This window comes from Neolamprologus multifasciatus, chromosome 19 (assembly GCF_963576455.1).
Source record: "Neolamprologus multifasciatus chromosome 19, fNeoMul1.2, whole genome shotgun sequence".
Classification (NCBI taxonomy): domain Eukaryota; kingdom Metazoa; phylum Chordata; class Actinopteri; order Cichliformes; family Cichlidae; genus Neolamprologus; species Neolamprologus multifasciatus.
This window is the reverse complement of record NC_140457.1, coordinates 16861469-16875213: the sequence shown is the minus strand read 5'-3', so window position 1 is coordinate 16875213 and position 13745 is coordinate 16861469. Positions and strand designations below refer to the sequence as shown.

At 43.8% G+C, this 13745-nt stretch overlaps 1 pseudogene across 1 annotated transcript; it reads left to right on the top strand.

Annotated features, from left to right (window-relative positions):
• Positions 1 to 53: 53 nt before the first annotated feature.
• On the top strand, positions 54 to 13664 carry LOC146496335 (tonsoku-like protein; annotated as a pseudogene). The gene is made up of 28 exons (XR_014871026.1): positions 54 to 3342; positions 3442 to 3537; positions 4517 to 4659; positions 4765 to 4950; positions 5034 to 5165; positions 5286 to 5454; positions 5548 to 5665; positions 5751 to 5900; positions 6021 to 6173; positions 6250 to 6375; positions 6488 to 6686; positions 6778 to 6833; positions 6925 to 7014; positions 7428 to 7500; positions 7571 to 7734; positions 8317 to 8440; positions 8539 to 8777; positions 8909 to 9395; positions 9476 to 9681; positions 10209 to 10315; positions 10453 to 10609; positions 11198 to 11276; positions 11365 to 11672; positions 11859 to 12030; positions 12129 to 12304; positions 12389 to 12462; positions 12582 to 12716; positions 13137 to 13664. The product of XR_014871026.1 is annotated as a tonsoku-like protein (transcript).
• Positions 13665 to 13745: the final 81 nt, after the last annotated feature.

Sequence of the window (13745 nt, the reverse complement as noted above, 5' to 3'; positions counted from 1 at the left end):
TGCCAACAGAGTTCCTCAACAAGGAAACTTTAAATCCACATCCTTCAGGTTATATATAATACTGAATATATTATATCAGTAAAGCTAATTATATTTTTATTATTTACCATGTTTACAATCAGTGATTTGGTCCTATGTATTGTCTTAATGATAATAAATATAAACACTACACGTATCTGGTGATGACAGCATACAACATTAAGTCTAAGCATCAATCGTCTTCCAAAAAAAAAATGAAGCCAGCTGAAAGTTCAGTGCTTGAGTTTATTCAGTTTAGCGACACACGTGCGGCTGCATCGCTATTTATCTGTCAAAACGTGCTGTCCGAGTGAGCCAGTCAAAAAAGGCCTCGCCGCTGACGTCACCATCCGCCCGGACATGTGTCCCCTTTTCTTTTTTTCCCCCCTTTTGGCACTCTGAACAGTTGGATTATAAGATCACGAATTTGGGTTAGCTCCATCTACGTCAATCTAAAAATTGGTGTAAGTAATGTTAAGCATGGTTTGTTTTGAGATTTGCAGATTTGTATTTATTCTTTTTTTTTTTTTACAGTAGTAGTGCTGACCGAGCAAATGCATCAGCTACCTGCTGCAAAAACTGACACAGACAATCAACACCCAGGCATGCAACACTAAAAACCAATAAAATCCATCCTTCTAGTTAAGTTTGAATCAAATTACAGCTTAATACCACGATCAGAATTTTGATTTCTTTTTAAATCGCTGTTATTATATTCTGCGAGGTTTTTAAAGAGTGAGTTCACACCAAATTTTGGAAAGATGATAAACATCGCTGCTCGTCGGCGGAGAAAATCCGATTATTGGGCTAACTGCTGTGACTCTTTGGTTCATATTTGTGTTTTAACACAGCCATGTTAGAAGCTGAATAATAAAGTCTGCCAGCGCTGGAGAAATTATTCTTTAGTCCCGGAAGACACACTTAAGAATTTCTGTCAAAGTTTTTCTTAGTGGTTCTGAAGTTTTAGCACAGCATGGCAATGCATTAAAGATGCATCTTTCAGTTCATTATCAAAGCTCTGATTTTTCCACAAAATTACAAGGCTCAGTGGGATGGTTTCTGTGTATATCACTTGTACATCTTTACTACTTCTTTTCAGTTATTAGCCAACATGTATAGCAGTACAAATATATCTGTGATTACGGACCTGATAACCCAATAATAGGCATGACATAGTTATTAGTTAATGAGTGATGTCAACTATCTGCAAATATGATGACATTTATAAAAAGCTGCATATCTGCCGTATAGAATCATTTTTGCACTTTAAAACATGGTGCCATAAAGAGCTAAGGCCATTAAAATGTTTCTTATGTGTCAAAAAGATGGTTTTTTAGCACAAGGGAAGGGGGAGTAAAAACAAAACACACAAACATACATACACACACATACATACACACACACACAACCCTCTGCAGTTCAAATTCAGACCAAATCCAGGAGTGGGTGATGCAATCATTTACATGCTGCTGAAAGCTTACTCCCATCGAGATAGTAACTGCATTGTGAGGATTGCCAATGTTTTATTTCTCAGGTGCATTTAATATGATTTAAGCTGCTGCTAGTGATAGAGAAAATACATAAACATAAGCAGACATGTCCATCATCTCATCAATTGCTGATTACCTGACAGACAGGCTGCGGTATGTGAGACTGAGCAGTATAGGAGCTACACAGGGGCCTGCGGCGTCTCCATACTCAGGTTGTGCACCTCAAACTTTTAGCACAACTCCAGGTCATGCCATCTACAGAAATACTCTGACAATTCTTCAGCAGTGGTTGGAAATGTTAGTGATGGGCAGGAGGAGTACAGAGCACTAAAAATAGTGATCGACGTCAGTATGAAGAGGACGGCTACAAGACTCGTGTCTATCCTGGGACAGGATGTTGATGTTGTGGGGGAGTACAAGAACCCGGCATCTACATTGACAACAACAACAAAAAAAGGGTAGGATGAGAAGGCTCTGTTTCCTAAGGAAGCTGAGATTCTTTGATGTGTGCAGCAAGATGATGGATCCTGAACCATACACACCGCCAGACAGGAGTGGAGCACATTCTCCAAACAACAATAAGAATGCATCATCATTTCAACTTCTGTAACAAAATCTTTTCCAAAAAGTATTTTCTCATTCATTCATTAAAGAAACTGTCTTGGAACTGCTATTGGCACATACAAATGTGTCTTCCACATTCTCAGTAAAGCAATCATTTATAAGAATTTGTTTTTGTTGCATTAATATAGCATCCATGAGTGTCAGTCCCTGTTAAGACTGATATTGAAAGACTGGAATATGTTAATCTGTAGTATGACATCTATTTTGCGTCATGAGGGGCTGACATATTTTTTAAACTGTTATTTATTTATTTATTATGGAAATCGTCTTCATTCTCATGGCACAAACAGAGTAATAACACCAAAAGCAAAACTATCAAACTAAAAATATCAGTGAAATATGGGTCAAATTGCTATTTTAAAGCCCCTTGTTGCACAGACTTTCACAATAAGTGATTTTCTTCCAAACTGGCACAGGGGATTACAGGGTATCTTACCTGTTCTACCCCTCTGCTCGACCCACATACAAGAGGTCGCTGTGCACCGGTCACACACAGCATTAAGCTCCTGTGCTGGCTGCAACATCTGTGCCTTAATGTAGCCACAAGCTCTTAAAACACTCCCACGTGTTTACGCTGTGCCTACGAGTGATGGGTTTGAGCCCTTTTCCTTTTTTCCCTGCGCTGCAGCTCCGTCACACTCAAGCCTTAGCCAATGAATAATCGCCGTTCCAATTTTTGCTCAATTTGCCCTCAATTTAGTCTGTCAGACTGACAGCATGCCCGTTTTCTCACACTTTCTGCAAAATGTCAAATCATGTGTCCTCTGTTAAAATCTTAAAGGTGATCTGGACTGCATTTCCCACCTGTTAACGCCTTCCTTAAGTACGATGGGCTGGATTTGTGCCTGAGAGGCAACGATGGGGGTTAAATCGTGCTAATATTGTAGCTTAGTCATTGGTTGACGCAGTCCTGGCGCGGTATTGTAAAGTTTACTGAGAGCTCAAAGCTAAAACAGCTACGTGGATACTGAAGTCTTGAATATGTTTCTATGACATCAACCACGATCGGTTGCATAAAGGTTAGCTTAAACACTGCTACACAGTCACAGACGTGCTCTGGTGAAAATGAACTAAAGGTTTGTTTTGGTCGGTTTCGAGTTGAAGCTAAGCTAAAGGGAGGCGCGCTGGGTTGTCGTTTACTACCAGCTGGAAAAAAGTGCTAGCAGCACTGAGAGCTGAATCGAGATGAGTGTTTCACGGGAAATTAAACGTAAGTGCCGCTTTCAGTTTACGTTTTTTGGGCATGTTTAACGGCTATTGTTATATGACTATTAAAATTAAGTAACTGTTACATCTCGATTGTTTGCAGAGCTGCAGAAAGCAAAGAGCAAAGCCCAGAGCAGCAACAACTTAAAGGAGGAAGCCAACATCTGTAATCAGCTAGGAGAGCTGCTGTCCAGGAGCGGTGTGTATAGTCTGCCCAATATCAGCACTGTGTTATTTTAGCACTGCGAGTACTGCAGTTATGGATTGTTTTTGATCCTCAGCTTTTCCTGTCACAGCGTCACAATGTTTTATAGATCACCAACACTCTCGAATAATCTTGATTTTTCTGATCATTTTTGTCCCTTTACTTTATAACTGTGCAAGTGGATAAAAGTGCCATTACTTGCATATTTACTCCCACCTGGAGCCACTTGAATGTTGAGGATTTCAGTATTTTCCAGTTTGACCATGGCTGCTTCTTAGTACACAGCTGTGTCACTGTAGAGTTTAATCACGGGATACATTTCAGAGGCTTTACATTCATTTGCTTTCTTATGCTTTTGTCTTCAAGTGAGTCAAATTTCATCTGGTGCCGATCAAGGTTATTAACTAAAAGCCAAAACTAGATGTGAAAAGCATTTAAATTAACTAAGATAAAACTAGAATGTAGAAAAAATGTAATGATTTTTGTAAACTTGGAAAACTAAAACAATAAACGATAAATAGTGGACACTTTGGCATTTATTTGGTAAAAATTTTTTATCACAGCTTGCCTGATGAAGCTTTGAAATACATGTTTATTAAGATTCTGGATGTCAACAACACAGTGAGCCAACTCTTTTAAAAGTTCTGCTTTCATTATGATACCAGTATGGATCCTGCCTCTGACATGTGCCCGCCATACAATAATAATTAAATCTAAAATTAGCCCTGAAACTAATAAAACTAAAATGAAATGAGCAAACTGCAAGGTTATGTGCTGCACTACAATTCATCTGATGACTTTGATTAACGTAAACAGTTTGAGCAAAGGATGCAATAATATTCAATCTAGTAATTCATTTATTCTTTATACGCTTTTTCATACCAGCAACATTTTGTTTGCAGTGTAATTTTTTTTCTTTTGCCTTCCTCATTTAAAGTGTAACATTTACCTTTCTGCTTTGTGTGTGTCTCAGGTGATTATCAGGCTGCCATTAGGGAGCACCAGCAGGAGTTGTCTCTCTCTGAAGTACTAAATGATGTGATTGGACGAGCTGTGGCCAATCGTAAGATAGGAGAGTGCTTTGCAGAGTTGGGCAACATTGAGGCAGCTTTAAAAGTAAGTAAACTGACGCTTCCAAAGTTTATTAAAGCTTAAGTGATAAACTTTCTAATTCAAGTGGTGTTTAGGACCTGCATAAGTGGATGCGTGTCTCTTCTTCAGCACCAGCGTCTTCACCTGGACCTGGCTCGATCTGTCAGAGATCATGCTGAAGAGCAAAAGGGCGCTGGCCACTATCGGTCGGAACCTACCTCTTCCGTTATGAAACGGACCAATCGAGGAAGAGCTTGGAGCAAGCAGAGGAGGCCTTCAGGAAGAGCTTGGGCATTGTGGATGACCGGCTGGAGGGTGTGTACTGTTTGTATCGTCCCAGTGGTTTTTAATGGGCGATTTCTTTGTTTCGTTATTCCTAATCCTCTACCTGGCTGCAGGGACTGTGCCACAGCGAGAGATCAATGAGATGAAGGCGCGGTCTCTTCCTCAATCTGGGTCTGGTCTGTGATTCATCTGGGCGAGCACAAACGCTGCAGCGAGTTCATCCGGCGAAGTGTATTTATTGCCGAGTAAGAACATCCTAAACTTTGCTCCACGTCTAAGCATGTCGATCTTTTTCATCGACAGCTTTTAAAATGCTTATTTTGAATAACCAGTCAACTGAGATATCTCGTTATTCCCCGGTAAAGGAAGAGCCAGTTGCTGAGGATCTCTACCGTGCAAACTTTAACCTGGGCAACATCTACTTCCGTAACGGTCAACGCTCTAATTCGGTCCGCTGCTTAGAGCAGGCCAAAGAGTGCGCCCGGAAGATTAAGACAAATTTAGTGAGAGCGAGTGCTTTCACGCATCGGCAAGGTACGAGCTCCACCATATCCTCTTATTTTCTCCTGTTGCGATCATGCAGGTTTGAAGTGTGTGTTTAATTGTTTAAACATGCGATGCTAACAGGTGCAGCTGTTCTCTGGGTGACTTTGTAGCAGCGCGGACGATCTCTGAAAGAAAGCTGTCTTGCTGGGTTCCCAGCAGCCGCTGGACAGACAGACGGTGAAGAAAGCTTTCAAATATGGTGACGTGAACGGTTAGATATGTTTGTTTTTTTACTTACTTGTAGCTGCACGGATGGTACAGTGTATTTCTTTCCTATCACACAGCTGACCGAGGCTGTAAATTAGAGGAAGAGCTGGGGAAGATCAGGGCAAAAACCCAGCTCCCATCAGGCTGTCGAGCTGGCAGAGCAGCTCGGGGATCTCTGCTGTAAAGTTGGCTGCTACAGCAAAGCTCTGGAAGCTTATCAAGCTCAGGTGAGAAGCATCAAAAGAGTCACATGGCTAATTCTCACATTTTTTTCACTTTTCTTTTTAATAGTTGCAACGTAGAGTCTAAATGTGACTTGTCTAAAGCGGTGTTGGTTTGTTGTGTAGCTAAAGGGTGCTGAGGCGTTGGGAAAGCCTGCCAGGGAGCTGGCTGTCATCCACGTGTCCCTGGCTGCCACCTACGCAGACCTGAAACAACACAGCAAGGCGGTGGAGCACTACAGAAAGGAGCTGGCGTTACGACAGGGCAGCTCTACAGAGGTGATCTGCAAATTCACCCGTCTGCCCTGTGGTAGACATGAATGTGTGACTTATTACTTATATTTGTGCGCGTCAGGAGTGTAGCACGTGGCTAAACATCGCAGCAGCTCAGGAGGAGAGCGGCTGTGCTTTGGAGGATGTGGAGAGGAGCTACAATACAGCTTTACGCTGCGCTCAGGAGTCTGGACAGGCCAGGCTGCAGGTGAGAGATAAATTAGTCAGCTGTGTTGAAAACTAAGCAGAAATTTAAGATATCTTGTAAAGGCGCGGTCATGAATATCATGCACGACCAAAACGCACATTGACTTCCACAGAAGCGCGTGTTGAGGCTCTGGCTGGCGTACCAGAGACGAAGTGGCTCATCGGATGCTGACGACACCGAGGCGAGGCTGCAGGAGCTGTGTGCTTCGGAGGGCTGGAATCCAGATGGGAGTGATGGTGAGGAGGAAGAGGAGGAGGAAATGGACAACAGCGAACCGCTGGATGACAGTGATGTCATCCTCTCAGACTCAGGTAAAATGCGCGCGGGTAACTATCCGGAAAGCACTGACATCTCTATACAGAGGGATGCTTTGATTCACGTTACCTTTCATGTGGTTTGCAGACGATGATCTGGAGGGTTATGACAAGATGGTGTCAGGGAGGAGGAAAACAGGACGGGTGAGTGATGTGCGAGTTGTCATTTCTTCTTTGTAGACTACGGTTTAGATCTTCATTCTTGGCCTTTTTTGTGTCTGTCTTTCTGCTTTAGTGGAACAAGCGGAACGAGAAGGGAGAGACGTCTCTTCACAGAGCATGCATAGATGGGAATCTGAAGCAGGTCCAGTACCTGGTAGAACAGGTATAAAGAAGATGATTCATTATTTTAATTCAATAAGTTTTTAACTCTTGGAATCAGGAGGGAAAACGTAAAGTTGAGCACCATCAACATATAAACTGATTCACTCGTTGATGGTTGGTCACTATAATAAACAGTTCAGGCTTGAGGCTTTCTGCTTAACTCAACAGAACAAGTGCAGCAACAAACTTCTTGGACTTGAACTTCTTGTCTGAGTTTTTAAAATATTTACCACCTTAAAAAAACAACAACCCTGCATCATGCAGTTTGATGAGAACATCGGTTGGCTCAAATATAAATGATTTATTAGGAGTGTTCATGAAGGTTGTATGGAGGACAAAAAATGTACAGACAGAATCTGTAACGTCAAAGAGCCTGGATGATCTGATGAAAGCTTTTGTTTATTTGCATATCAGGGTCACCCAGTGAACCCCAGGGACTACTGTGGCTGGACTCCCCTCCATGAAGCCTGCAACCATGGTCACTATGGTAAGTCCTGTCAGAGTCTCTGGAAAACTGTACCCGCTCCCTCGCTCATCTTTCTCTGCTCTTCGTGCAGATATCGTGGCTCTGCTCTTGGAGCACGGCGCTAACGTTAACGACCCCGGTGGCCCTTTATGCGAGGGTGTGACTCCTCTCCACGACGCCGTCGCATGTGGCAATTTAGAAGTCACAAGGCTCTTGGTGGAACGAGGGGCCTGTGTCACACTGCGCAACTCCAAGGTTTGTGTGTTTGGCTGTGTTCAACCTGAAAGCCCATTTCAGCAGGATTTTCTTTGCTGGCAGAAGGTGGCGGTAAAACATCTTCTTTATTTAAAAAAAACAAAACAAACATGTCTTCCACACTTTAATGGAGGACTTTCCTAACAGTGTTACAAACTTACGGGTCACACTGACCACACTTACATACAGTTAGTGTGCACAGTCTTCATAGGTTCAAAAGTTATTGGACAAACATCATTTTAAATATAAAGACTGTTTTTAATACTTGGATGAGGAAAAATCTATTTAAAAAGTGGTTGTAATTGTAGGGTGATTAAAATCAGAGTAATGTGTTCATTTTTCCTGCTTCTCGCTGCTGAGGCTGATTATAAAAATATTTTTAAAGTTATGAATCTCTCTGATAAAAGTTTTACTTTCTGTTACTGAGGAATGATTGAAAATTTGTGCACGCACCCTCTGGTTGGGAATGAAATCCTGGACCATGCTTTCTGTTGGCAATATTGAAGTCACCCCCACCTCCTTTGGAGAAAGTCCAGTCTGCTGAACTTGCGCGCCTTAATCTCACATTTTTATCTCCACCAGGGTGAAACTGCTTTGGACACCTTGCGTCAGTGGCAGAGGACCTACAGCAGGGAGCTGGATCATGAGACCAGGCAGAAGTGTATTGCTACAGAGAGACTTCTGAGGAAGGCGCTAGCAGGAGGAGGTGAAGCTCTTGCATCATCGCACTGCGTTAGCCTCGGTCTGCCTTTTTAAACCTGCTTTCAAACGCTCGTGTTTCGCACTTATCTCTGCCGACCACAGTGCCTGAAGCTCCGGCCCCGGCCAAGCCTTTTGATGCCCTGCAGGACAGCCAGCTGTTTGATGCGGAGAGTTCTGAGCCACTCTCGACCACTGGAGGGGGCTCTTTGTCCAGCCAAGACTGGCCGCGAAGCAGGAGCTCGGGGGTGAAAGCGTCAGGCGCCAGCCGCAAACAGCGGCAGACCAATGGCTCAACACAGCGGCACAGAGCCAGGGGAACAGAAGCTGCTGTACTGTATGGGGTAATGTCTGATGATGCTTTCAATGTGGACAGACAGAATACATCATGTCTTTTCACAAGTGTAGTAGATTCATCTATATTGTACAAGCAGAATTCTTCAGATCTTTGATGTGTAATATATATATTTTTTAGATTAACAGCAGCAGCTCAGATGACAGCGAGCCTGACACCCCGGTTAGTCCTCTCCGTCCTGTCCGTCCTAGACAAGGTTTCCCAGCAGCTCAGAGTCAGAAAGAACCTCCTGCGAACAAAGAATCTGCCTCAGTTCCCACCTCAGGACAGGAAGGCATCAGGCAGGCCTCTACGCCGTCTGTGTTTGCCCGAGAAGAGTACCACAGTGCTATCAGAGGCTTGGGCAGCGCCAAAACACTTCTCCAGGGTCTCTCGCAGCCTCAGCTCTCCAGCACACCTGCCATTTCTTCCAGCACCAAATCAGCTCTTGTTCCCGAGGACGAGTATCTGGCTGATGACTGGTTGGAAGACGATTTGGTGGAGATCCAGCCGAAGAAAAAGCGGAGGCTTCGAATGGAGCAGAATGGGCCAAGAGTAGAGGAAACTGCTTCGTCTTCTGCAGCTCGAAGTCAAAACAAGCATTTAAACTCGGACACAACCTGCAGAGGTAATTAGTCTGGATTTGTTTGGTTTTTCTTTTTCTTGGTTTTGCCAGTTTTGTAGCTTGTTGTGCCCTTTTTCTTTCAGGATCTGCAGTTTCCTCCCTCTCCAGTAGAGGCCTCTGTCAGAGAAAGAACAGCTTGGGGAAGCCTCACCAGGTCAAAATGACTCAGATACCAGGTGTGGCCAGATTGGGGAGAAGAGAAGTCAACCGGTCACACAGTCCCACCGTTACAGAAGATGACGATTCCAGATCAGACACACCGCCCCCACCTCTCCTTATCCATGCTCAGGTCAGAAGTTGCTGTTTGTTAGTTACGGATGGAGTAACACTAAGGAAATACACACAACACAGTGATTGTGAATAAGTCACTCCAAGTGTGGAAAGGTGATAGTCAGAGTGAGACTACACATGAATTATTCAGGAAATGCACACTCAGTAAGAGAATAACTATAATTCAGTGTCACTAGGCGATATAACTTGAAGATGATGTGTCTTCATTTCTGATTCATTTTGAACAGTGATGAATGTAAACGTAATTGAGCACGAGCTCATCAAAACAGGGGAGCTGTTTTTACATATTTCTGCAGCCTGGATGCCGTGGGCTTTGTCAAGAGTAAAAGATGACATCGCTCATTTCGGATCTTATATATAGTTATACCTTGGTGTTTCGTAGCATCACCTGACAAACTTTTACTTTCCTGATGTTTAGACTTTCTGATCCCTCCACAGACTCTGCTTTGTCTTTCTACTAAGAGTTGACGACATTGAATACAGATGTTTTAACAGGGCTTGAATGTTTTATTTTGTTTACTCTAGCCTCCAACTCAAACTTTGGCTGCGCCTATGCCCACGTCACTTCCTCCACCAATCAGAATGAGGGTCCGGGTTCAGGAAGACGTCTTCCTGATCCCAGTTCCACAAAGGTCGGTGAAAAGTTTTAAGTTTGAGCAGTATATAAAAATAAATCCCAATCTGATTGGTATAGTGTTTTGTTGTTGTTGTTGTTGTTGTTGTTGTTTTTAAATTCTGTTTAATCACCTCCCATTGCTCTGCATCCCAGTGAGGCCAACTCCTGCTCTGTGTCGTGGCTGTGTGAGCAGGCAGCTCAGCGTTACTACCAGAAATGTGGCCTCCTGCCTCGTCTCTCTCTGCAGAAAGAAGGCGCTCTGCTCTCCCCGCAGGACCAGCTACTGGCCGTCCTGCACACAAATGAAGAGGTGAGGTGACACTGAGGAGAGCCAGAAGTGACCATACTTGGACCACAGACAATTTAAAAGATGCTGAAGACTGCCATGATTGGTTTATGAAGTCTGATCACGAGTCTTTAAGACAAATGTTGTCACCGTTGCCATCTTAGATTTAAAAAAAAAACAGTGACAAGAGGACGGCTATGACTGTGAAACAGCCAGTGAGCATACTCCTTTTCTTAGGCACAGTATGACCCAAATTCATAAAATAGACTTTCTCGTAGACACAGAGGTCTTTTTGAAATCACTGATAGAAGGAATGGAGGTTCTAGGTCCTTCCACAATGACTTCATTTTTCTTACCCAGATGAGGCGTGCAGGTTTTAGACTGTATGATTCTGGTAAGAAGGTGAAGGGCTGACTATGTTAACAAGCTGCCTGAGAAACTACAAACTGAGAAACTGTAAAGATTAGAACCATTTCTATTACCAGACTGGATGCTGACTTGCTTTTGGAGCCAACTTCCAGGTGACACTGAAGGAATCACAGTTTTTGGGATTGAATCCTTGGCTTCACTTTCCCGCACTAGTGCAGGATAACTGATGGGTTTGTGTTGCAGGTTCTGGCTGAAGTTTGCTCGTGGGATCTCCCTCCTCTCCCTGAGCGATACAAGAAGGCCTGTCAAAGTCTGGCAGTGGGTGAGCAACACAGAGGAAATGCATTATACAACGCACACATGTGCATTTTTGTATTCTGTTATGAAGTAGCGTCTCTTTCTACCTGTAGATGAGAACAAGCGTGTCTCCCGGCTATGTGAGGTTCAGGACCGGGGTTCCTCCGTGTCAGTGTGCGGACTCGGTTTGGCTGCCTCTTCCCTCGGCCCGCTCCTCCGTGCCCTAAAACTTCAGGCCAGCCTCACCGAGCTGCGAATTTCTGGAAACCGTATGTCTGACAATCTTCTCCCTGAGCTGATTGCCACAACGCTCACCATGCCTCGTCTGCAGCTGCTGGACATTTCTGCCAACTGCATTACAGGGGACGGCCTGGAGAAGGCTGTAAATGCTTTAAAGGGACAGAGTGCACCTGCATTCCCGGTAAGGGCCTCAGCTAGCCAATACTGGCAGCTCCAGGTTTACCATCTAACCTGTATTTAACTACCTCTGGTCTTAATAACTACCTTAGATCTTAATAACAAGCTAACCTGATTCGTATCAATGATATCTGTCAGAGAGAATTGGCTCTCGTGATCATTTGCTTTTTCTGCTCGTTTCCACTCAAAGTGCCTGGAGGAGCTGGACCTCAGTATGAACCCACTGGGGGACGGCGTGTCTGAGTCTCTGTCCTGTCTGCTGTCCTGCTGCCCTGTGCTAGCCAAGCTGTCTCTGCAGGCCTGTGGCCTCACTGCTCGTTTCCTTCAGCAGCATCGACTGCTGCTAGCCAGCGTGCTCACAGGTGACTCTCTAACAAGCAGCTGACTGAAGCCTTAAGCTTCACTGAACTCCCACCCATAAGCAAAACTGCAACTAACTTTACATCTTCTGAACGTTCAGGCACAGGCCATTTGAAAGCAGTGTGCCTGTCCCACAATCCCCTGGGCTCCACCGGCTTTGAGCTGGTGTTAAAGACTCTTCCCCTCCACTGCCTCACACACGTGGACCTGTCAGCTGTCTGCAGAGGGCCTGCTGATTACCCGGCACTGGAACACCTCGCCAAAGTCCTGTCACAGGTGTGCACGCAAAAATCATGCAATGTCATTTATTGTCGAAAGATATAACTGTGCAATCAGGTTAAGACTTTTGTGTTTTTGCAGGACGAGTGCTCTCTGACCCACCTCAGCCTGGCTGCAAATGGGCTGACAGACAGCAGCGTAGCTACCTTGGCGAGGTTTGTGTGTGAGGGCGTCATTTCTACGGCTCAGTTATTACTCATGTTATTAGGGCTTTGCCTTTGTTTAAATTGTCACCCTTTACTGGCCTGTTGGACTTTTTATTATTATTTCACAGGTGCCTCTCGTCGTGTCCCACACTGGTGAGTCTGAATCTGTCAGGAAATCCGTCTGTTACATCAGCGGGACTTCACAACATCCTCGGCGTCTGTCAGAGAGGCCCGTCGACCACTGACACTTCTAAACCTCGAAGGTATGCATATGTGTGAACTTGGAGATACTCCATGGACATGGAGTTTCACACTAATTCACAATTTGGATTTCTTTGATGTTTTTATCACCTGTGCAAAGTTGTACTTGGCAACAGTTTGTTTCTTGCTATCAGTCTGTTTCCTTTTGACACATTTCTAAGTTTGAACATTTAGTATGTATGCACAGAGGTGTTACATGGTGAGTACACACACAGACATTACAATATAGAAGTGTGGTTTAAAGATTGGAGAAAAAAAAAAAGATTAGTTGTGAATTAATTTTCCATTTTATGGAGCAGAAAACATTACTGGATGCTAGCTAATAGGCTACATTTGGATGTCAAATATTTATAGGGGGGGGGGGGGGGGGGATGGAAATTATGGATATGAAATAAAATGTTTCTTTGTTGCTTAACCTGCAGGTTGTCAGGTCTCTGGCCCCTGGGAGAGTCAAGACCTGGACAGTTTGTCAGAGCTGGTCCAGGATATCCGTCTTTGCTCTCAGGCCCTCAACAAGCTGGACCGACAGACCTTGAAGCAGCGATGGGACAGGACTCGGTCACACGGACACTTTCTCGACCGAAACTCCAAGTGCCTCCTCTCTGCCACCTCCACTTGAGGGTGGCAGGTGTGTTCATAATAAATAATTAATAATCAATTATTAATTTCATAATAATTCATAATAAAAGTGGTCATTTTTATAAACATTTTGTTTAATGAGGCTACACCAAAAAGAAACTAGATGAAAACAAAATAAAGTGACATGGTGTCCACCAACAGTCTGATAGCTTGTGTTTTATGCATTTTTGTCTGCCTTATTTATACATGTAAAGCTCTGTATCTGTATAAAGAGTTTGTGTTAGTGTGTGAGAGGTTTTGTGTCACAATGGTCCTGTTTTGTAGGATTTGATTAAAAAAAACAAACACAATTAAAGTAACCGACGATGCTATACGTTGACATTGTTCTTTCACTGTAAGACTCAGCAGGCTATGGTGAATAATCACAGCGATTTTCAGGTCTCTGAAGAAAT